This window comes from Podarcis cretensis (genome assembly GCF_951804945.1).
Source record: "Podarcis cretensis genome assembly, chromosome: 2".
Lineage (NCBI taxonomy): Eukaryota > Metazoa > Chordata > Lepidosauria > Squamata > Lacertidae > Podarcis > Podarcis cretensis.
This window is the reverse complement of record NC_137171.1, coordinates 104,359,475-104,383,351: the sequence shown is the minus strand read 5'-3', so window position 1 is coordinate 104,383,351 and position 23,877 is coordinate 104,359,475. Positions and strand designations below refer to the sequence as shown.

Genomic DNA, 23,877 nt, shown 5'->3' with positions numbered 1-23,877 from the left:
GGGCACCACTGCAATTTCCTTCTAGACAGTCCCCCTGGATCTGCCATGCCTGACAAGGAACCTCTGGTATATGCAATCTGGGGAGAAATGGCTTGTAACAGTCGTCGCCCAAGCAGACTTTTGCTTACCAAGTCAAGCACACTAATAAAAAAGCAATATTACCATTTTACTTAGATGGAAAGCTTTGCCAGTTGACTTGAAGTTAGTCAACTGGCTGTTAACCAAAACAACGAAGGACCTGGAAGCCCCAAAGTAAATCTTATTTGGGTGTCTTGAAAACTGTGACTCCAATCCACAGTGCTTTCCCTGACACTAAGTACATACAGATATGGGTGTCTAAACAACCCCTGAAACTAGGAGTTCTTCATAGAAGGCACAGGTCCAAGAGGTCTTGTCTTTGCCCTGCTGCTTTCTCACGGAAAACCCACTCTTTAGTGATAAATCAGAACAAATGCCAATCCATGGAAAACCCAATCACTCCTAATAAATATATTGTTGAAATTCAGCACTAAACTGCAGATTTTCCCTAGGGAGAGTAATGGGGCGAACAGAGATGTATATGGGCCCTAGCAGTGAAGGAAGTCTTCCATCCTGACTGGATTTTCAAAGGAGGGGGTGTCCCATCAGATGTCAAAAAGATAAACAACTACCTGACATTTAGAAGACATCTGAAGGCAGCCCTGTTCAGGGAAGTTTTTAGTGTGTGACATTTTAATGTATTTTTAATCTTTGTTGGAAGCCGCCCAGGGTGGCTGGGGAGACCCAGCCAGATGGGCAGGGTACAAATAAATTAGTAGTAGTGGTAGTAGTCGGTAGTCAACACAAGATCAGTATTTCGAACCTTAGCATTGTATCTCAGTTCAGCATCCCATGAATAAGATGTGGGCCTAGCTACCTGTATCAGAGGAAAGGATTATGAGAATTTTGTTGCTCCTATTCTCTTTTGTGATAATAAACTTGCCTAAACCGTCAAAGGAGTTGGGGAACAAATGAGTTAAATCAATAAAGAAAAGTGTGTGCTTGCAATTATTTCATTTCACTGGTCAATGTACAGCAGAAACAAGAAAACAGAGACCTTTTTAAGGAAAGCATAATCTGTGTTTGATCTAGTTGAGAAGTCTTGGTGTCAGCATTTTAAATATCACAACAAAATGCTGATAGTCATTATGTTAATGTGGAGGTGAGGGATGGGAGAACAAGAAGTCACACTAAATGGGCCTAATTTGTTTTGTGTTTTCATGGTGGCGAAGACTTGGCAACAGAACCTTCAAATGAGGAAAATAATATCATGTTACTGGGTCATACAATCACTGCGATAAGAACTAGATAAGGAACTGATCTTCAGAAATATTTGCAAAACAAAAAATACCTGTAATACATCGTTGGGGAGCATATAAAGGAACTAAATCCTGGGACAGTGTCTTATGGAGAGATTTTAGGACCAGGAATGTAATGAGCAAAATATAATCAAATTAAAATAAATTGCTTAAGGTATCAGCCTGTCTTTCCTGGTTTACCTGGCCAGGAAAAGTCTTTAGGGCTGTCTGCACTTAACATGAGACAAATGCTGAGAAAGTGACTAATTAGAGGTGACTTGTACCACCAATGCTAGCAACTTTTGCAAATGATTTCTAGGGCTGAGCCGAAACAGATTCCTCCCCCCACTTTTGCAGTCTTGTTCACAGTCGACAGAAAGAGGCCTCCAGTTTTGTAGCTTTTAGATCTTAACTGTAATAACTCACAAGTCATGCTCATTTCAGTGAGGTTAGTGGGCAGTGTTATGGGTCTGGGGAAGCAGGACCCCACCCCCATTTTTTCTCTACATTCAGTGAAGGGTTAGAATTTGAGCAAACTCATAAATTCATGAATGAAGCAAGGGCTGGAAATAATACTGGCTAGCTTCCTCATGAGGTCAGCCTGGCAACGGCTTGCATGGGAGTGGGTCATTGAAGAAATAAAAGGATGAGAATGGCCTGGCTTGTTTTATAATGGCAAACCATCGGCAAAACAAAGACCCTCTACTCAGTAGCTTTTGGGATAGGGTAGCAGTGGCTTGATGTAAGCAACCGGGGGAGGGGGCAGGGGCGGAGCAAGGTGGGGCGGACCCCCCGGGTGTCATCACCAAGGCGGTTGACATTTGGCACACTGCCATAGCTGTCAACCGCCCCTTATTTGGTGGGAAACTCCCTTATCCCAGTGCCGTGTCCCGCTGCTGTCCCCTATTGATGATGTCCCTTATATTTCCCGGGTTTCAAAGGAAGCAGCTCCTCTCCCTCCCTCCCTCCCTGCCGGCCAGGGAGGAGGGAGGCTCCAACTGTGTTGCTTGGCTGCATTGCTCAACCAATAAGAATGACTGGGGGGTGGAGCTTGCATGCCTTGTGCCGATCAAATTGGCCGCGTTGCCTGGGGACTCGCCTTTGCTCAGCTTCCCAGCGGAGAGGTGACGGTGGTTTTCCTTGAGGCTTCGTTTGGCTGCTGGCTGGGCTTTCTGCCTTTGGCTCGGAGGGGCTCAGAAGTTGAACATACCTGTGCCCAGAAAATCCCTTATTTTGGCTGCTGATCCCTTATTTTTGAGGCTGCTGGTCCCTTATTTTCAAATCTGTAAGTTGACAGCTATGCACGCTGCCTGCAACTCCCGCCTACCCCAAGCCGGGGAAAAGGGGGCAGTTGCGCCACTTTTCGGTACGTCATTTTGACAGCCCTGCATTCCCAGGCTGTTGGAGAAAGCAGGCAGGCAGGCAGCCAAGGAGATGACAGGAAGTAGGCAGGTGAGCAAACAAGCAGAGGGTGAAGGGAAGGAGAGAAGCAGAAGCTCTCTCAACTCAGGACCCAAATCCTGCAACCCTAAAAAAAAGCTCTCAACAACTTTGGTCAACCCTTCCCTAAAAAAAAAAACAAAAAAAAAACTCCTGGCAATGAAATGGGTAGATCACAGCCAGTCTTTTTATACTGTGAGTAGATCTCTTGGGAGTCCAACAAGATTTCAATGGGGGGGTTGCACATGACAATAAATTTTCTGCACCAGGTACCACCTGACCTTGCTACGCCACTGGGAGGGCAATGTATTTTGCAATGAGCTTGAGAAACAGAGGTTGCCGGGGAGGGAGTGTTGGTTGGATAAAGGAAGGAGTTGCTTCCTGCAAGTTCTGCTCAGAATGAGAATGAAGAAATGGGCAGAACACCATGTAGGGATTGAAGAGAAGAAGCCTGGCAGGCTGGCTGGAGCAGGCTGTTAAGGAGAGACGAGATGGTGCTTAGGATGTCTCGGAATCCAATGCTGTGCTGCTGGGAAGGACAAGCCCCTCTTGAAATGTGAACACTGCAAACTCTCTCCATAAAACTCAGGTGCTAACATGCGTGAATAAATCGTATTTCTTAAAGGCTCTGCCGTGCCTCATTCCAAAGGAACAAAAACCCTGGTTAAGTGCCAAGACCTCTGGAATCTCACACCGCTCGGCAGAGATTGGGGTGGCCAGTAAAAGGCAGGTCAACATGCTTAGGATTTCAGACTGCATCTCTCATGTTCTCCATTCTTCTGCAGCTACACAGACCACACTGACCGAGAGAGGGGCAAAAAGCCACTGCTTTATAAATGGGATATATCTGGGCAGCTGTTAGAAAGGAGGAATTCAGACACAAAGTCTGCAGTGAGCATTGCAGGGTGGGCTCTCAGCTGCCCTGACACTTGACAGCATCAGGAAATCAGTGATGGGGATGAGGGGGAAGAGTCCTAACCTCAGTTGAGTGTCAGCACATTTATGCACAAATTTTTTTTATATCTGATACACTTCTGTCATCAGGCACATAAAAATGTATTATCTGGCTTACCGTTGGCAGGACTATATATTCACAACAAAAAGGTTTACGCTAACAAACTTTACTCTGCATGTGTGTGCATGTGTGTGTGTGTGAGAGAGAGAGAACTCTGTAAGCCACTACGAAAAGGTAAGTGAATCTATTTTTCCCCTTCTATTCATTATGAGAAAACTTGCAAGTATTCTTAAGCTAAAGCCTGTAAATTCCACCTCCCTTAGAAAGCTTCTTTAAAAAAAAAAGGCACAGAGAGGCACTGCTAGCATGCAACTTGTAAATTTTACTCAGCTCTGCAGGAAATTGGCTCCTATTATGTTGGCGTCCCTGAATGTGTCAAACACTTGTTTATTACAGCAGTGCTGTACTCATTGAGTTTTCCTCCAAAAGGCTGAAATCGGTAAGCTGTGGCTTACCGGTGCTTCTTAGTGCTGACTTCCCCACTTTTTCCTATTAAAAAATATGCAATGAATATTTCTCAATAACCCCTACTGCTTTCATCTATAATAACAGACAGAAATAATTCAAAAATGCTGCCTGGAGGCCTTAAAGTATCGTCGGAGCTACCCCTCGGTTTATTTTTCCCACTGTAAAGAATTATACAAGAAATCCAGAATATGTCAGACTCTCTTCCCATGCAAATCAATGGTAGCGTGAGTCTTCAGAGACCAACAACAGAACACTCCATTGCTCATACTGATAAAAGCCCAACCTTGAAGATGTTATAGCAGGCCATGGGGAAGCTGTGGTGTTCCAGATGTTGTTGGACTCCAGTTCCCTTTAGTCCTCACCCAGCACTGTCCATTATCAGGAATGATGGGAGTTATGATGCTATAATAGATGGAGGTCCTTAGGATCACCTTCTTTGCATTATTATTATTATTATTATTATTATTATTATTATTATTATTTCAGCAAATCTCAAGGCAGATTCAAAACAGATCACAGTACAGTGGTACCTCTGATTGCGAATGGGATCCGTTCTGGAGGTCCGTTGGCAACCTGAGCAGAACGCAACCCACGTCTGCGCATGCACGGGTCGCGATTCGCCGATTCTGCGCATGTGCATGATGTCATTTTGAGCGTCTGAGCCTGCGCGAGTGGCGAAACCCAGAAGTAACCCTTTCCGGTACTTCCAGGTCGCCGTGGGACGCAACCTGAAAACGTGCGACCTGAAGCAAATGTAACATGAGGTATGACTGTATCAGGAATAGGGTGGGTCCTAAAACACACATCTCAGGTTTCAAATGCCAGGGTAAATGGTTTGTTTATCTTCAGCATTCACCGAACGTTGTATAGTGAAGAAGTCAGACACACTTCTGCAGGGAGGGAATTACACATTTGGGCCTTGTCCCACAGCATGCCCTCTCCTGGGCCACTTACCCCCAAGATTCTGAGGACAGTGGAACTAACACCTGGGAGATATTGTAGGGCAGAAGGCAGTCTTTCAGATATTTGGGGCTTTAAACACTAGTTTGAGTACCTTAAATTACTCCCAGAAACCAACTGGCAGCTGTTTCAGAACAAGGGTTATGAGAGTTAGTAATCTGTGAGTAATCTTCAAGGGCAATTCCACAGGACTAGTTACAACCATCTAAAAGACAGCAGCAGCAACAACAACAACAACAACAAACCAGTTTTAAAACTTACGTTTAAAAATTATGGGAAATTTAATGCTTGTGAATGCATTAGAAGGGTGGAACAGATATTCTCGAATAAATAAAATAATAAACATGGTACTTGTATGTTTTGCCTCATGAGGCAAACAGTAGCTGCGGGAGGGTAGGGTAGCTTCCCTCCTCCAGCTGTATGGCCCCAATCCAAATAGGAAGCCACACAACCACACAAAAAACCCCATGAGGTCGAGACATCTTAAGTGTTAGGAGTTGGATGGGTTTCAGAGAAGAAGTTCCCAAACAGAACAGGACAGCAGAAGACTGCACTATAGTTTTGTGTGGGTAAAGTTGCCCAGAAACCATCTACTTATTGACTGTATCCAATTAGAGTAGACCCACTAAAATTAACAGGCCTAAGTTGAGTCATGTCCATAAATTTCAGGGGGTCACCTCTAACTACCCTTGGATACAACCCTCTGTCTCAATAGGTTTCCTTATGAGCCAGATAGTAAGCTTACATCACTTTGGACCAACTAACAAGAAATACCACATATGACCAAACTAATACTAATGAAATCCAGAAAGCAAGGAACTTGTCCAAGTAATTTTCCCTTTCCAAGCCCTATCAAAGGCAGCAGGAAGAAACTGGTAACACTTTGGTCAACAGTTCATTGTTGACACACTTCAACCATACATTGCTGAAGAGTCATGTCTACCTGAGTAAGCCTTTGGCTTCCCCTGGACCTTCTTTGTCTTTCCCTGATGACTTGTTCTACTCAGGAAAACAATGGCAGAAAGGTATGTGTCTTTTTAAGGTCAACAAGCACAAAACCTGCAGGACTGCTTCAAGAAATCTTTCATTTCTCTGTGACCAGCTTGGATGCTGCCAGCCCAGAACACCAGTTCCTACTCTCTCTCTCTTTTCAATTATTCCTGCAAAGGTTCCCTGATGCTTCCAGACTTCATTCTTGCCCACACCCAGATGGGAAAATTCCTGCAAGTTCCCAAGATGTTCACTAATTTCTCACTGCTGTCCTTTTCCACGACAGGATGCTTGTTCAAACCAGTAAAAACCCAGTCCTAGGATCCTAGCACTCTTTGTGCGATTATCAAGCATTTTTTTCTTTCTTTCTTTCTTTCTTTCTTTCTTTCTTTCTTTCTTTCTTTCTACCTGGCTGATAACTTATGGCTTGGGCATTCTAGTGAGTAATTTGAAGCCTTGGTAATTTCCACCAGCTCTCCTTTATCAAATCTTCAGGCTGAAGGGGATGTTGAATATCCAGCAATATTTAGGTAGGTAATGCAAGTTATACACTTTCGAAATATGAAGGCCGGCTAACTGCAGTGAGGCAAAATTTCAAACCGTGGAATAGATAAGGAGGTGCAAACATAACCTTAAAAAATGCAATAATGTTTCTGAACTGCAAAAAAAGGGTGCTATTTCAAGGATAAAAATCAACAGTAAGAAAAGTTCTGCAGCGTAGCAGATTAAGGTTTCACATACAGCAGAAAAGACAAATGGTGTGAGTAGGCACAATGCAGCTGTGAAGCATCTTTCATATTAATATATAGAGCAAAGAGCCAAAGCTAGGGAGAAGGCTCCACATTGATTTCCTTTGTTAAAGCTCCTGAGAAGCACTTCCCGAGTACATAAGACTCACCTTTCTCGTTTCCATCAGATGGAGGAGGTAGAGAGGGACAGGGCCTGGGGTGCATGCTGTTCTCCACTATTCTGTGAACCCAAACTAGATCCATTATTTCTATAAGCAACCCCAGTGAGTCGTCCTCTTCTATGCAGAGAACACAAGACAGGCCAACGCCCTCTGCAGAAGCTTGCAAATTATGGACAAAACTAAGCATGAAATGCAAGGGAGGCGGGAAACAGATGAGAGGAAGCAATCCCAGCCACCTGGCAAAATTAGAGTATATTTCTAAAAGTAAGCAAGATTGGGAGGGGGGGGGGGAGCAAGTAAGGGAAACAATTACCTTTGAAAGAAACAATGAATGGATGCACTGCAGAACTTTACTCATCTTCATCTCAGGCACCAGTGTTTATTAAATTATAAGCTACTAAAAAGCCTCCTTTGAAAATGTCATTTTTTCCCTCTTTGACAGAGAAATAAGACAAGTAATAAAGACGCATTGGCGATGCACAGCTGTGTAAAAATACAGAATGAATTAAAAGATCCTGTTTACAAGAACTGATGGATGGCCCAGAAGTGAAGGCAATGCCTGAAAATGTCAGAAACCTGATTAAAACGCAGCAGCATTTGATCTTCAGGCTGAACACAGAACTCATATCTTTCATCCTCTCCTTACTGCACAGGAGCAAAATCCAGTTAATTCAATTGTTTTGCAGATGAAACGGCATTGGTGCAGTTACCCTGTGTTGCAGTTGGTTCCTAAGGAAGCGTGATTATGCAACAATGTCTATAATTTTGTGTCATTCAGCATTATAGTAACAGAGGTGCCCCTAATGTCAATATCCAACCTACCATGGCCAAATTCAGCCATTCAGAACACAGGGCCTCCAAGCTCATTTGGGGCAGATGGCCCTTAAAGTATTCTGGATCCAGGTTATTTCAGGGTTTGAAAACCACTCACCATAACAAAAGGGTGTGTGGCCATGTTCCTATAGGCTGTAGGAAAAATTAATGCAGCACCGACCCCTCTCGCTCTGGAGGCTTCAGCGAAAGCAACGCGAAGCCTCCGGAGCACGGAGGGAGCGCTCCCTCTGCGCTTCGGAGGCTTTGCGTTGCTATCGCTGAAGCCAAGGACCCTGCATTCGTTCCATAGGACGCACACACATTTCCCCTTCATTTTTGGAGGGGGAAAAGTGCGTCCTATATAGCGAAAAATACGGTATATACCAAGTCGAAGCAGATTCCTGAATGAAAAAGGTCTTTAATTCCTCGGTGCATGTTGCCTAAAAGTATGAGGAGAAAGAGAGCTCAATAACAGCGCGCCCATTGTTTGGTCACTAAAAAAGAGCTACCAGTCCATGGCAGCCTCAGCACAGAAAATACATTTCATATTCAGTATCTCTACTTGCCGAGCAGTTTATCATGCCAAAACACAGTGCAATAATTGTAATTTAATAATACAGACTGCAGAACCCAGTAACAGTTGAAAACTAGAGAAAACAAATGAGCTTTCCACTCCAAGCCAGATGTCAAGTTCCTCTGAATCAGGCTGTCTCTAGGCATGCACTGATAATAAATAGAAATGAATGGATATTTTTATTAAGGTATAGTGGGTCAGCCTCAAATGCTGAGGCCCTGAAAATGAGAAACTAGAGAGCATTCAAAAAGTGGACATGGCACATTAATTCACAACAGAGACTGCAGACAACAGAGAAACATCTGCATTTTCAACATATGCAGAATAAGGCAAGCTCCACAGTTTTCAGTGAATCAGCTTGCAAGCTTTTACAGGCGCTGGAAAGGGGTGACCTGACTGCAAAAAGGACTGACTACCTTGTCAACAATGGCTGAGGTCTACAAAATTACTAACTGCGTAGCATTAGCAGCAGGGGACTGTAAACTTAAGATGGAGTGCATTATGCCTGCTCAGGTGCATGGATAGCCTTATTGATGTATTGAAAAGAATTATATCCTGTCTTTCAGCTTTAGAGATTTCAAATTCAGTTTGCATTCAACTATACAGTGTCTTCACATTTGAGGAAGCTTTTTATTTATACAAGTTTTCTACTTTCATGATTTTTAAACCACCCGTCATCAAACTTTTTCCGCGGGGGGCCGGTTCACTGTCCCTCAGAACTTGTGGCGGGCTGGAGCGCATGCGTACGCATGCACACACGCCTTCCCTCAGAGACAGAGTGGCTGAGATACCTCCACTCACCATGTTCAGACGGAGCGGGCTGGGCTGGGCTGGACTGGGGAGGGAGCGCCCCACTGGTGCTGGGTCTCAGCTTGCGCGGAGGGGCCACAGCCACACCGCCGGGAAGGGCCCCTACCCTGGGGTGTCCATGATCGTGCTGCTAATGTGCCACCGCTGAGCATCACAGAGTCCTCCTCCTCCTCCTCCTTCTCCTCCCTCCTCCCTCCCTCCTCCTTGAAGGCTCTCTGCTCCCGCTTTTTCCCACCCCTTCGTTTCTCCTCCCTTCTCAAAGCTAGACAACAACAAGGCACCCTGCCCTGCGCCTCACCCCAATTGGAGCAGCATGTCCCGGGAAGGATTGCCATTGGTCACCAGCTCGTGTCAAACCGGCCAATGGAGGGAGGCCTGGGGTTGCTAAGGCTTCGGATTGGCCAGCATCGCGGAAGTCTGAGCAACCTCAGAGCATGTCCAGGGGGGAAATCGCAAAAAAGGCGCCTGAAAAAAAAAGGCAATCAAGCCGATCCAAGCAGCGATTGCAGAACCGTTCGTGGGCCAGATCCAGAGGGCAATTGGGTTGGATCCGGCCTGCGGTCCGTAGTTTGCCAACCCCTGATCAATGAGATCCCACGGAAGTTTGTACTTGTACACAATTAAAACTTCGAAATGCAGAATTAAAACATTGGAATATAAAATTTAAAACCGAACAGTTCAGACTACCAATTTTGGGATGAAGACTCTAACTAGGGAACTCTGAATAGTCCCCAATTCTGCATAGTCTCCAACCTTGATGGCTGCCCACCTGAGAATCTGCTTCCAAGTCCCATGGATACATTCAGATCTGGAAACAACTTGCCCTATAGAACAGGGGTGGGAAACTGCGGTCCTCCTGATGTTCTTGGATGGTAATTCCCATTGGCCATGCTAGCTGGCTCTGATGGGAGCAGGAGGACCCATTCACACAACAGATATTTTTGGCAGAGTGAGATTTCTCTAATAACAGTGCATGAGAATGATGCTTTCATAGGAACCTTAGGCAAACATTCTCAGGAATGGGGTGAAAAAAACAGTAATCTGAAATTAGGTTTGCCTTCCAATGAATATTAGTACCTGTTTCTTATGCCTGATCAATTTTCCCAGCACAGTTCTGAGGTCATCCCATAACAGGGATAACTTCTGAATGGTCAGTGGGTGGGATCCTGTAGCATTTCCCAAGGCTAGGCAGAGATGCATAGGAGTTCTGGATGAGAAGGCCGAACACCTCCCAATTCATGCTTTTCAAATGTTAAAATATTATTTGCCTCCAAAAAGGGGTGGGGAGAGAATCCCACCTAGAATTAAAAGTAACCCTGTGAATTCAATCACTCTTCCCTTTCGAGAAAAATGCCTCCAAGGAGTCCATTTTTCCTGACCTTTGTATGTTTATGCATCGTCATCCATTATGTAAAAATAGAACCTCATAAATTAAAAATGCAGCATGTCAGATAAATATTAGTTTTTGAATATTATGCTGTAGACTTGCTATGTGTCTAATTACACTGTAGACATGCTCTGTTTTTCTGAGAAATCATTTCTTCTTTTGTCAAGTTAAGCTATTATCCATTCCAAATCTGATGCCTGGCTGCCAAAGAGTTGGTAGCTTGTATTAAACAATTTCCATTTACTTCACATTAAGTCAGTCACATAAAAAGCTTTGGCTTCCCTCTTTCTGAATACCTTCGTGAACAGCTAAATGTGTCTTCCCCTCTTCCCTCTCTCCCTCCTCCCCCTGCTGAAAACCGATTTAAGGAGAATCTTGACAGATAACACAATGCCAAATTTTATCACTTTTGAAACTAGTAATGAAATGTCATTGGAAACGCATCATTAAAAATGTGAAATATACTTTGCATCTTCCCAGTTGGGAGTCAATAACCACGCTGTGAAAGGCACTTTTGAAGATGTATAATATATCCAGTTTAAGTCACAGTTCTGAATAAAACACAGGTGCTGAACAAGCTTGTGGATGGCAACCGTATTTTGTCTTTACACCATAGTCAAGAACTGATTTGACTACTCAAGAATTCAGCTAATGGCATTAATTTGCTAACTGGATACATTGTTTGTGTGAGTAGGGAAAATACTTTTCCTGCACACCCCACTCTTCCAAACACACTTTAAGGTGAATTATTAAAACAGTTCCAAGTCTAGCTTAGAGGCCATTATCGTTCCAGCTACATATTTAAACAAATAAATAGAAGGCTACACAGAAATCCAGCAAACCACCACAAACAGCTCCCATCTGTTCTTCTAAGAGCTGCTATGTTAGTCCCTGGGTTACCCTGAAAATATCTTGATGAGTTTTAATGCAATGCAACCCCAATAACATGGGCATAGCCAGGGTTTATGTTAGTGGGAGGCAGAACCGAACTATCTGCGATGGGACTGGTCAGTTAGTTATTTTTATTTTTTTAGGGGGCAGGTGCCTCCCTGCCCATACCTAATCATATTCCTACAAGGCTGACCATGGTATTCTACGGATCCAGCACAGAGTTAAGACGTTTGTTCTCAGCTCCTGAGCAGCAAAGTATGGTAGAGATCGGAAGCAGAAGAATGGACTGATCCACTTCAGATTGCAGGGGGAGTGTTATATATGGGTTTTTTTGTTTGTTTTTTAAATAAATAAATAAATAAATATTGGCCTACATGAAAGCTCCCTGCAAACAGTAAAGTATCACAACAAGAAATGAGCTGTACTAAAAACAGTTCTCCTTAGCGTGCAATTTTCACTTGCGGATAGTTGGGGGGGGGGGTTAACATGGGAAAGCATTCTAAAAGCTGGTGTCCCTACCCGCAGTTTGAAATGGTACTGCCCACTTTAACCCCCTTCAGGATTCTTGCCAACTCATTTTGCTGCACCTTTAGACCAGGCCTTACAATTACCATTGTGGGATGGAAACTGGTTTTTCCAGGGTGAGATAGCAGGATGTGGTGGAAAGTATCTGTTTACTGGGACTACGTGGGTAAATGCAAATGCCTGGGGCTTTTGTACTCCACCTGCCCAGGCAAGGAAAAGAATGATGGACTTTTTCCAATCTGCAATTCAACTTATTTCTGTATCAGTTTGCATCCAGAGAGAGAAAGAATACACAAAAATCTGTTTTCATTTTCATGCGCATTTCAGCTAATATACACATTTTTGAAAACAGTTGTGCCTAAGGTACTTTTTTTTTTACAGTCCCCCCCAATATAATGCATTTTATGTGTTATTTTTATTTACATCCACTGTGTATGCACATTTTCTCCTAATGTCTGCACACATTTTTTGGCTGGCATTGAAAAATTCAGAGGAGCATGAATTTTGAAAAGCAGTTGTGTTTCAGCCTCATCCCTGTTGGTTGACTGCTGTTATGGGTTGCTTCACCAAGAATTGGAGGATTACATTTTAAGAAAAACAACATTACATTATTCACAATACCTCCAAGGGCATAGAGATTTGGTACATTTCCTCCATGCTAGGGATTTGACCTCTCACCTCCCTAGCATTTGCAAGGATGAGTTCAACGGTCACCCACATCAGCTGGAGAGAGAGCTTTTCATCAGCAGTTGCATTAACTAACTAATTTGACATTAACTAATTAATCTGCAGACCAGAGAGGGGGAAACGGTACCAGGAAATTATTCGTTTGGAGGTTGAATTAATTAAAACTACTACAGTAGTGACAGGGTTTAAGCTCACATTTCTCACAAGAGCATGGAACAGCTCACAGCTGTAGCAAGGCAAAAGAGACAGTTTCTTCACAGGGAGCAGAATTAATCTGTGTCACTCCTATAAGGACATGAACTTATTCAACTGCGCTGACATTAAAACATGGTCGCAGCTGCAGCAAATCTATACAAGCAAGCAAAATCTGCTATTTGATTTAGTGGGTTTGCACGTGTCCTCCATTTACAGGACACTGACTTAACTTACAAATTTGTACTGGAAATACAGAGTAGGTTGGTAAATATTCCTGAGGTGGGTAAGTATCATTTCCAAGCATATACAGTCATACCTTGGGTTACAGACGCTACAGGTTGCATTTTTTCGGGTTACGGACCAGCCGAAACCTGGAAGTACTGTAATGGGTTACTTCCGGGTTTCAGCAGTCATGCATGTGCAGAAGTGCTAAATCACACTTTGCGCATGCGCAGAAGTGCAGAATCGCAACCCGCGCATGCACAGACGCGCCGCTGAGGGTTGCGAACGTGCATCCCGCACGGATCACGTTCACAACCCAAACATCCACTGTAGTCATAAAAACCTTTACATGTTGGAATATAGTCCAGCGGCGCCAGGTTTATGGGGTGAAGGGAGTTTCAGCTCCCCCAATGTTTTTGGCAGGGGGCACTGCCCCCCCCCAATATTGATACGGCTGCCACCCCCTTCCACCACCAGGCACCATCCACGTGTCCCAGACTCTGCCTGGCAGCCCAGGAACCGGAAAGTGGCTGGGACAAACACGGGCAATCTTTGCTTCACTTGTCCCAGTTGCAGCCTGGCTCCCAAGCTAAGGCTGGGATGAACAAACGCAGATGTCAGGGACTGGGCAGAGGAGGAATGGTAGAGACTGCCTCCCCATCCTGACACTTCCAGGGAGGAGGAAGAGGAAGACAATATACGTAGATTTGCAACGGGTTTGAGGGAGGTCACAGCTCAGAGGCAGGTAAGGTGAAAAGTTGCGAAATCATGGGAGAGCCAGAACAGTTGGCTGACATGTTGTCATCAGAAAGTATTTGAGACCCTCCATTTCCCAGAACCCGATGAGCCTTAAAAGTAGGAGAGCAAAGAGCTCCAGTACTTCCCACTCTGTGGAGTCAAAACATATACCGTCATGTGAAAGACAACAATCCCATGACTGCAATCATGGAGCAGGAATTCTAACAGATGTATCCACATGTACCGTGGTACAGTAGCTGGTCACCTGGAACCACAAAAACCAAACCAGCTACATATCACAGAGGCCTATAGCTGAATTAGGATGGGAAATGCCATGGGGAGGACCATGGCAATATTAGCACTCAGGTCAAAGCTATGCCATACTGTCATGCCATGAGCATAAGGGAAGGAGACCCCCAAGGTGATGAATGGATATTTTAGTTCCATCTGTGTGCACTGAGAACAAATTAGAATGGATCCCAAATCTAACCTAGCTATAAAGTAACAACTCGATACAGGGAATCCTCAGGGGAGAAGGGAATAAACTACTAGGATGCTGAGGAACAGAACTCTAATCATTAGAAAATTATGAACTGGCATATAACTATATTCAGGGTCACAGCTAAATGAAAGTATTGATTTAGATCAAGATTTCCCCTCCCCCTCTCCTTGGTAATGCTTCCAGATTTTTTTTTTTTTAAAAAAAACTGTATGTTATAATTTACGGTGAAGATCAATTCTGTTATCAATTGACCCTGCTTAGAAATCTGCACAATCTTAAATTAACTAACTTGAGATGTTTGAAATGGAGAGAAAGTATTCATTCTCCCCTAAGATAATCTCATTTTAAATCACAGATATATATATATATATATATATTTTATGGGTACTACGTATGCCACCCTTCAAAATAACACAGCGAGGAAAGTCCCATGTTGTGCCAAATGAGTAATGTCAGACCTGGGTCTGCTTACCTACTAAAATTTATTGAGATCTCTAAAGAAATCATTGACTTAACCAAAAACCAGTAAATAAAGTGTAGTATAATCAAAGCCTGGGGGATTAAGGTAGTGAATCTTCAATTATTAAATCTATACTCTTTAATTACAGGTAGCATCTCTCCCTTTTCACAAGCCATCTCTAAATCTGTCTTAACACCATATTTTTAACATTCCTGGAAGCCTTAGGAATGTAAGATCAAAGGGACATCTCAGATTCTAAGATTTTCTGTTTGCAGCTGCAGCCAGATTGATGCCTTTGTAATTTTACAAACAGGGCACAAAAGAATCAGCACCAGACCTATATAGATAATGGGGAAGCCTATTAGTAACCTTTACTGCACAGGCGAAAGTATCTATTCATTTCTACCCTCTCCTTTGGTTAAACCACTGACTTTTTTTTCTTCTTTTTTTTTTTGCAAATCGTCTTTACAGTATTGGTTTCTTTTAATTTACATTCATAGAATCATATTATAACATCTCAGTTCTCCTATAGCTAAACATGTCTTTCAAAATAATAATAAAGAAAACAAAAACAAAAATTTGTTCTTAATCGCTTGATTCATTCATATGCCTTTTATACTTGACTTCCCTCCCCTTCTTACTTGGGTCCTAAGTTTTACTTATTTGAATGCCTCTCTTAACATGTCCATGAGCGTTAAAACTTTTCCTGTTTTTCCAGTATATTTTAGTATGTTTTTCTTACAGAAGTTATTCCAAACCAGTCAAAATTTCAATGTCCCCATAACAGTCTTTCAAATATTGTTTGAATATGTTCCAATCTTTTTAAAATTTGTTTTGTTTGATCACTTATCTGCCCAGTCAACTTGTCCATCTCTGCGTACTCCATTAATTTGGTCAACCAATCTTTTTTGGTCAGTAAACATTCCCTTTTCTAGTTCTGTGCAATCACAGTGGTGTTGGCGTACATGAATACTTTCTTTAAATCTTTTGGAATCTCATTTCCCACAATCCCCAATAGGAATGCTTCTGGTTTGGTGGGGGGGGGGGAATTAAACCACTGACTAATCCTAAATAGGACCTGTTCTCTTATCATATGACTGCTAAGTTTATTCCACAGACTTAGGTGATTTAATTTGCATGCAGCATTCTGAAAATCCAAAATCTTAACCATTGTTTGCTTTTTAATTTTGATGCACACTGCTCAGAAACTTCCGTCATTAAGCAGCATGTAAATAGATTAAATAAATAAATATGCAATGGCTGTGTTCCCATTAAACAAGTAGCCTTGCTTTATTCAGCTCAAATTCTCCCTCCTCTCTCCTCTCACATTGCTAGGTCAATGTTGGAAGTTTTCCCTTTCGGTTCCCTGCTTTGTCTGAACATTCAGATTGTGGTTTAACACTAACTATGGCCAATTTCAAAGCCAGCCACCTTCAAACAATGGCCATAGTTAAACCGCATTACCTAATTCAGACAAAATAAGAAGCCACAGTTTGCTAAAAACTGAAAGCAAACCTTCTGAATTCTTCCTCCCAGCTGTTTGAGATGAAGAGAAGGAAAAGGGAGCCCACAATCTTGTGGCTCACCATGGTTCTTCTAGACCATAGTTTATTGTTGCATGCACATATAACCATTGTCTACTGAATCATCTTTGTTTGTTTGTTCAAACTCTCAAAGAATTCTTAGAAGTTAGTGAAGCAGGACTTCCATTACTTTTATTATTTAATTTGTTATTTATACAATTCCCATTTTAAAAAATGAAACATGTAAAACAGTTCTGGTGGCAGCACAGACCCTGCAAACAAATTCTCCTAACGGAAGTGCAGATTTCTAAGTCTGCTAAAATTGTACGCACATTTGAATAAATGCAATTAACCTTTTATTTTGTTGCCAAAAACAGGATGGATGGCTTTCCACCAAGCAGCCAGCCCTCAAGGAACACAATGATTTTGAATAATTGTTTTTAAAAATCCGTACAGCTTCATTCTGCTATATACAGAATCCCTGAGAGATCATCTCATCACCTCCATGTTCTAAGATGACCTTTAAGATAGACACAGGATAAATACGCCACCTTCGCACCAAATCAAGTCTGCGAGGGTGCGCAGACAGTAGGACTGTGCAAACGGGCCTCAATCCATTTTGAGATTAATTCACACTTTCATCCAGTGTTTTCTGTTCAGCTGCAGCTGGATTATTTTGCCGCTGCGGAGATACACTTCTTCTTTTTTTATGTATATCATAGCAAACTGACTTCCAATGTTGACGGATACGGTAGATTAATTAGTTTACCATTACCCATCTTTGGGAGGGAGAGGTTGTAAGTCCAATATAGAAATAAATAAAACCCAGGGCATATTCATGCCGTCAGGCACTATGACAACAAAATACCGGACTAAATTAAGTTTTGGCTTTATCCATCAGAGCTCTCCTTATGTTCTTATGGTGATCATTTGGACTTGGTACATAGTTTCCTTAACTATTTTCCAGTTATTGTTTCAAAGGTTGTTGTTTTTTGTTTTTTAAGTCTGACTAGTGTGGTTAACATATAATTTCACTCTGTTCCTATTGAGCCCAAATACTGTATTTTCCCATTAGACCACAATCAATCCAGGCTGCAATTATCTCCATACACAACAGTTGAAGGGTATGGGGTTTCTTTTCCAAGAATTCATTGTTTTGTGATGTTGACACATAGTTGCAATTTCCAGTAAGGCCTGCATTATATCAAAATGGCTGCACTAGCCTGTCCAGCTGTGGTTGATGGAAATTACTGCAGGGCAACAGTGGTATCTGAGAAAAAGCAACGGGAGCATCATTATAGTGGTCCATTTAGCAGGGTCAGGGATGCAATATCAGTATAAGTCTCTGAATGTGAAGACTGTCAGTGAATTGGATCTCCTAAGGGGAAGTCTGGAAGACCTATGATATGAGCCATTTTGGCAAAGCTCTGCAGATCAGGAAATATCAGAGATCAATATTTTATGCTAAATCATCTCTTAGGTGAAGTGATCTACATGCTCACTGACATTTTCTACATACTAATATAACCTCATATCAACTAGATTATTAGTTAAGCATCTAAGCCCTTTCCCACAAGGAGTATAGCATACAGTGGTACCTCGGGTTACATACGCTTCAGGTTACAGACTTCACTAACCCAGAAATAGTACCTCGGATTAAGAACTTTGCTTCAGGATGAGAACAGAAATCGTGCTCTGGTGGCACGGCAGCAGCAGGAGGCCCCATTAGCTAAAATGGTGCTTCGGGTTAAGAACAGTTTCAAGTTAAGAACAGACCTCTGGAACGAATTAAGTACTTAACCCGAGGTACGACTGTATAGTATACTAGGCATTTTGCCTCCCTCATATCTCTGCCTGCAGCCATTACATTCACTCTTTTAACATATTTATTTCTTATTTATAAAATGTGTTTGTAAGCCTTCTGCAGAGCCACACCCTCACAAAACAACATGCATAGAAAGGAAGATACAAGTTACATTAGGTAGATTGGATAGGTGTACAATTGCCAAGAGAAAACTGCTGTGAATCACATAAGGCATTAACATTCTTTAGGAAAGGCAAGAGTAAAGGCTTTCAAGGTACTCTTAAAAGCCAATATATAAGGGAGGCCCAAACACAAGTCATTTGGAAAGGAGTTCCATAACCATGGGGTCACTAGCAAGAAGGCCCTGTATCTCATGCACACCAACCTTATCAATGAACATGCAAATTAGATGTCCAGAGCAGGCACCTCACCTTGGACTTCTAATCTGTTGTGAGGCAGTAGGTTTGCAATCTGGTAAGAGTGTACCTGTTGCTTGGCCCTATTTATAAATAAGCCAAATATTTTAAAATGCCCTAAGTCTCCAGCGATTTCTCTTTCAAAGGAAAGCAAAACCCAGTTGGTGATATCCCTGAAATTTCCCCTACACGGAACAATATTAATACACAGATACCCTCCCACGCTCACCAACGACATCCCCTCCAGGCAGGAGATGGTGGGGGGAGACTTGCCTACTTAAGCCCATCTTCTGGAAACATCTCCAGTTAGTATCTTCTGTGATACCCAGTCACCTGTACCAGTCACCACTGTGGTGTTGTGGTTAAGAGCGGTAGACTCATAATCCGGGGAACTGGGTTCGCGTCTCTGCTCCTCCACATGCATCTGCTAGGTGACCTTGGGCTAGTCACACTTCTCTGAAGTCTCTCAGCCCTACTCACCTCACAGAGTGTTTGTTGTGGGGGAGGAAGGGAAAGGAGAATGTTAGCCGCTTGGAGACTCCTTCAGGTAGTGATAAAATGGGATATCAAATCCAAACGCTTCTTCTTCTTCTTACTCAATCAAAGAAATACTTTGATTGAATCATTGGTTGACATGGCTTGACCACATAAGAAGTCTCTACAGATCCCATCTTACAAACACAAACTAATAATAATAATAATAATAATAATAATAATAATAATTTATTTATACCCTGCCCCAGCCACTCTGGGTGATTCCCAAAAGAATATTAAAAACACAATAAAACATCAAACATTAAAAACTTCCCTAAACAGGGCTGCCTTCAAATGTCTTCTAAAACTCATATAGTTGTTTATTTCCATCTGATGGGAGGGCGTTCCACAGGGCAGGTGCCACTACCGAGAAGGCCCTCTGCCTGGTTCCCTGCAACCTCACTTCTCGCAGTGAGGGAACCGCCAGAAGGCCCTCAGCGCTGGACCTCAGGGCTGAGCGATGGGGATGGAGATGCTCCTTCAGGTGTACTGGGCCGAGGCAGTTTAGGGCTTTGAATTGTGCTCAGAAATGTAATAGGAGCCAATGATAAGCTTGGAGAGGACCCAAAGATATCCTCTAGGCTACCCACTCCAACCTACCTAATCCTGTAACAATATTTTTACGTTGGCATCCAAATGTGACCACACAATAGCTAGGATCCAAAGGACCACTTTTCAGCCAGATGGGCGGGGTACAAATAATAAATTATTATTATTATTATTATTATTATTATTATTATTATTATTCCTCTTTCCCCATAAAGCTGCTCCTGTGGCTTGCAGACGTTTGGGTACAGCATCCCAGTAAGGGCTTAGAAAAGGGGATTGGAAAACTCCCATGCCCAAAAGCACTCGGTGTGCACAAACAAAAGGATCTTGGCTAGCACGTCCTAAGAATCCGTTCCGAATGTCAGCTGCTACAATCCAAGTAAAATGATTGCTCACCTTATTCATTCCAAGGAGTTAACAGTCCAGGACACTGAAAAGAAAAGAGGGAATCACTAACTCACTCATTCTGCTCAAGAATTAATGCACGCTAAAAATGCTTTTGTAAGCTTAAAATGAAACCAATTTTATTTTCTTTAAAATCATGCATTCGCCAAACGAAAACATAAATCTGATGTAATAACCTACAACAGAAATGAAACTTGACACATTTCCCTGTTACCAGATGCAAAACTGAGGAGATCTAAGAATAAAATGCATGTCTTCAAAGTCTTATAATTTTAAACACTGTTATTTGTCTAGTTCCCATTGAACATACGCCTGCTTAACAGAAGGGGTTTAACTGAAAGCTAAGTTAAACTGTATTGGATACAATAGTGGCAATCGTATGTAAAACTCATTCCTTGTGAATCAAACAATTAAGTAATTCGGAATCCAAACATCAAGAACACACACCTTAGGTTTCTACAAGATTGTGTAGCCTACACATTTTTTACACTCACCACTTCTACCAATTATGATGTTCAAACACAGCATCACATTTTGAGATGGTATCTCTTTTTAAATAAGTGTAATGCAGCCAGGGCAATTTAAGAAGCTTACTGAACACCCTGGACAAGACAACTCCATTCCACATTAGTTATACTCTCACAAGGAAGGGAAACGGGTGGCGTTGTGGTCTAAACCACTGAGCCTCTTGGGCTTGCCGATCGGAAGGTCAGTGGTTCGAATCCGCACGACAGGGCGAGCTCCCGTTGCTCTGTCCCAGCTTCTGCCAACCTAGCAGTTCGAAAGCACGCCAGTGCAAGTAGATAAATAGGTACCGCTGTGATGGGAAGGTAAACGGCGTTTCCGTGTGCTCTGGCACTCGTTCCGATGTCCTGTTGCGCCAGAAGCGGTTTAGTCCTGCTGGCCACATGACCCGGAAAGCTGTCTGTGGACAAACGCCAGCTCCCTCGGCCTGAAAAGTGAGATGAGCGCCTCACCCCATAATCGCCTCTGACTGGACTTAACTGTCCAGGGGTCCTTTACCTTTACCTTACCTTACTTTCACAAGTTTCAAAGAATTGAAAAGTCAACTGCTCTTTGTCTCCACTACATTACCCATACTAAGGGTATTCACCTAATAAGTCCTATGGTGAAATAACAGTCCACTGGGAGAGGAACGAGGAGACCATTCTGTATAGCAAGCTGAAATGTTTTTGCAGGCAGACTGATCAGAAGAGCATAACATCGAGTCCTTCCCCATCCATTCCCAGAATTCTTGTGGAGGGAATGGGTTTTAAAGCTATGTTGCATACGCAGCGTAAGAATTAAAACAAAATAACAAGACTTTAAGGCTCTACAGCAGACAGGATTTACAAGCAGTACAAAATAATAGTTTTAACTTAGGTTAGTTTAATGGCAAAGAATCTAATCAACTGTTAAGAAACTTAGCTGACCCTCCTTTGGAGAGAAAAAAATTAATTCAGGAGCAGGTAGCTAAAATGGTGGGATCCCTATATTGTTGCTCTATGCAAGGTTTCCCAGACTTGGCTGACCAGCTGTTTTCGAACTACCACAACTCCCATCATTCCAGTTGTCAGGGATGATAGGAACTGTAGTCCAAAACAGCAGCAAACCTAAATTTGGGAAACTTTGCTCTATTGCCCTATTAGTCTGGCTCTGAATAAGCCAACCCTAAAAGAAAGGCAAAAGATAGAAAAACATGATTTGAAACTGGATGCAGAATTCTGCTGAAGTTATTACTGGCTGCAAACTAGAAAAGCAGTCAATTTGAATTATTAGCAATGGGAAAGATGGTACATTAAGTTCTATTCATTTCAAAAAAAAATTTTAAAAAATGACAATTTAATATGGTGACATTTACCCGAGACACAGCTGTTCACTTAGCTTTGGCTACTTAATACATAGATGTCAATGCTAGAGGCAAGCTCAAAGCTTCCACGGAAATGGGGGAGGACCCTTGTGATATAGATTCATTTCTTTCCTGCAATGCAGTGCTTAATTTTGCCAATTAGAAAGCCTGGGGTTAAAGCGTGGTTTAAATCACACATGCTCCCAATTGTTGGCTACATGAAGACAGGTTGTACTACTCGGCAGTGACAAAAATATGCAACCTTCAAAAGAAGACTCAAAAAAGTTGGCACAGATGAGTTGTTGTTGTTGTTGTTTAGTCGTTTAGTCGTGTCCGACTCTTCGTGACCCCATGGACCAGAGAACGCCAGGCACTCCTGTCCTCCACTGCCCCCCGCAGCTTGGTCAGACTCATGCTGGTAACCTCGAAAACACTGTCCAACCATCTCGTCCTCTGTCGTCCCCTTCTCCTTGTGCCCTCCATCTTTCCCAGCATCAGGGTCTTCTCCAGGGAGTCTTCTCTTCTCATGAGGTGACCAAAGTACTGGAGCCTCAGCTTCACAATCTGTCCTTCCAGTGAGCACTCAGGGCTGATTTCCTTCAGAATGGAGAGGTTTGATCTTCTTGCAGTCCATGGGACTCTCAAGAGTCTCCTCCAGCACCATAATTCAAAAGCATCAATTCTTCGGCGATCAGCCTTCTTTATGGTCCAGCTCTCACTTCCATACATCACTACTGGGAAAACCATAGCTTTAACTATACGGACCTTTGTTGGCAAGGTGATGTCTCTACTTCTCAAGATGAGTTAGGAGAAAGTGAATCCCCGCTTCGAGTCTAGAACTCACCGGATCAGGGGTCACCAAACCAGCACCCATAAAGGCTTTGTGACTTTGACCCAGTATACCCGAAGGAGCGTCTCCACCCCCATCTTTCAGACACTGAGGTCCAGCTCCGAGGGCTTTCTGGCAGTCCCCTCACTGTGAGAAGAGGGCCTTCTCAGTAGTGGCGCCCGCCCTGTGGAACACCCACCCATCAGATGTCAAGGAAATAAGCAAATATCTGACTTTTAGAAAGACATCTGAAGGTAGCCACGTTTGGGGAAGTTTTTAATGTTTGATGTTTTATTGTATTTTGAATACATTGGTACCTCGGGTTACAGACGCTTCAGGTTACAGACTCCACTAACCCGGAAGTAGTAACTCGGGTTAAGAACTTTGCTTTAGGATGAGAACAGAAATCGTGTGGCGGCGGCGCGGCGGCAGCGGGAAGCCCCATTAGCTAAAGTGGTACCTCAGGTTAAGAACAGTTCCAGGTTAAGAACGGACCTCCAGAATGAATTAAGTTCTTAACCCGAGGTACCACTGTATTCTGTTGGGAACAGCCCAGAATGGCTGAGGAAACCCAGCCAGATGGGTGGGGTATAAATATTATTATTATCATTATCATTATTATAATTATTAGCTAATCAGTAATCAGCTGCAGGTGGAGCCACTTCGTCTTCTCCCCCTTCAGGCTGCTGTTCAGCAGGTGAAGCTGACCCTTGGCCCATGACAATTATACCTTGGATGCCATATATCACAATATGACTATCCTCGATTAAAAAAGTTGGGTACACACCATATATCTGAAGCACCCCCCGCAAAAGAATCCTCGGAACGCTAGCTTCTTAAGGGTGCCAAGATCTACATCTGTGGGGGGTAAACTAAAACTTCCAGATTATTTGGGTGAAATAATGCACTTTCAGTGTATAGTGGCAACACACAGACTGAATTAATCTCCATGCCAGCCAACACTCCCGGGATAGGGAGGAGGCCAGGGAGAGCTCTGTTCTTTATAGCCGATTCCAAATATAGTTAGATGACATTCATATGGCAGTATACCAATAACCTATGTTT

General features: G+C 42.9%; 1 protein-coding gene across 3 annotated transcripts in view; it reads right to left on the bottom strand.

Moving 5' to 3' along the window:
- Window positions 1-23,877, bottom strand: part of FHIT (fragile histidine triad diadenosine triphosphatase) — a 1,061,423-nt gene that overhangs the window by 875,368 nt on the left and 162,178 nt on the right. Inside the window, exon 3 of one of the 3 annotated variants that reach the window (XM_079964180.1) lies at window positions 20,126-20,159. The exons of the other annotated variants lie outside the window; for them this stretch is intronic. The gene's annotated coding sequence lies outside the window, so the exon portion shown is untranslated. The remainder of the gene's footprint in view (window positions 1-20,125; window positions 20,160-23,877) is intronic. 3 annotated transcript variants of the gene reach the window in all.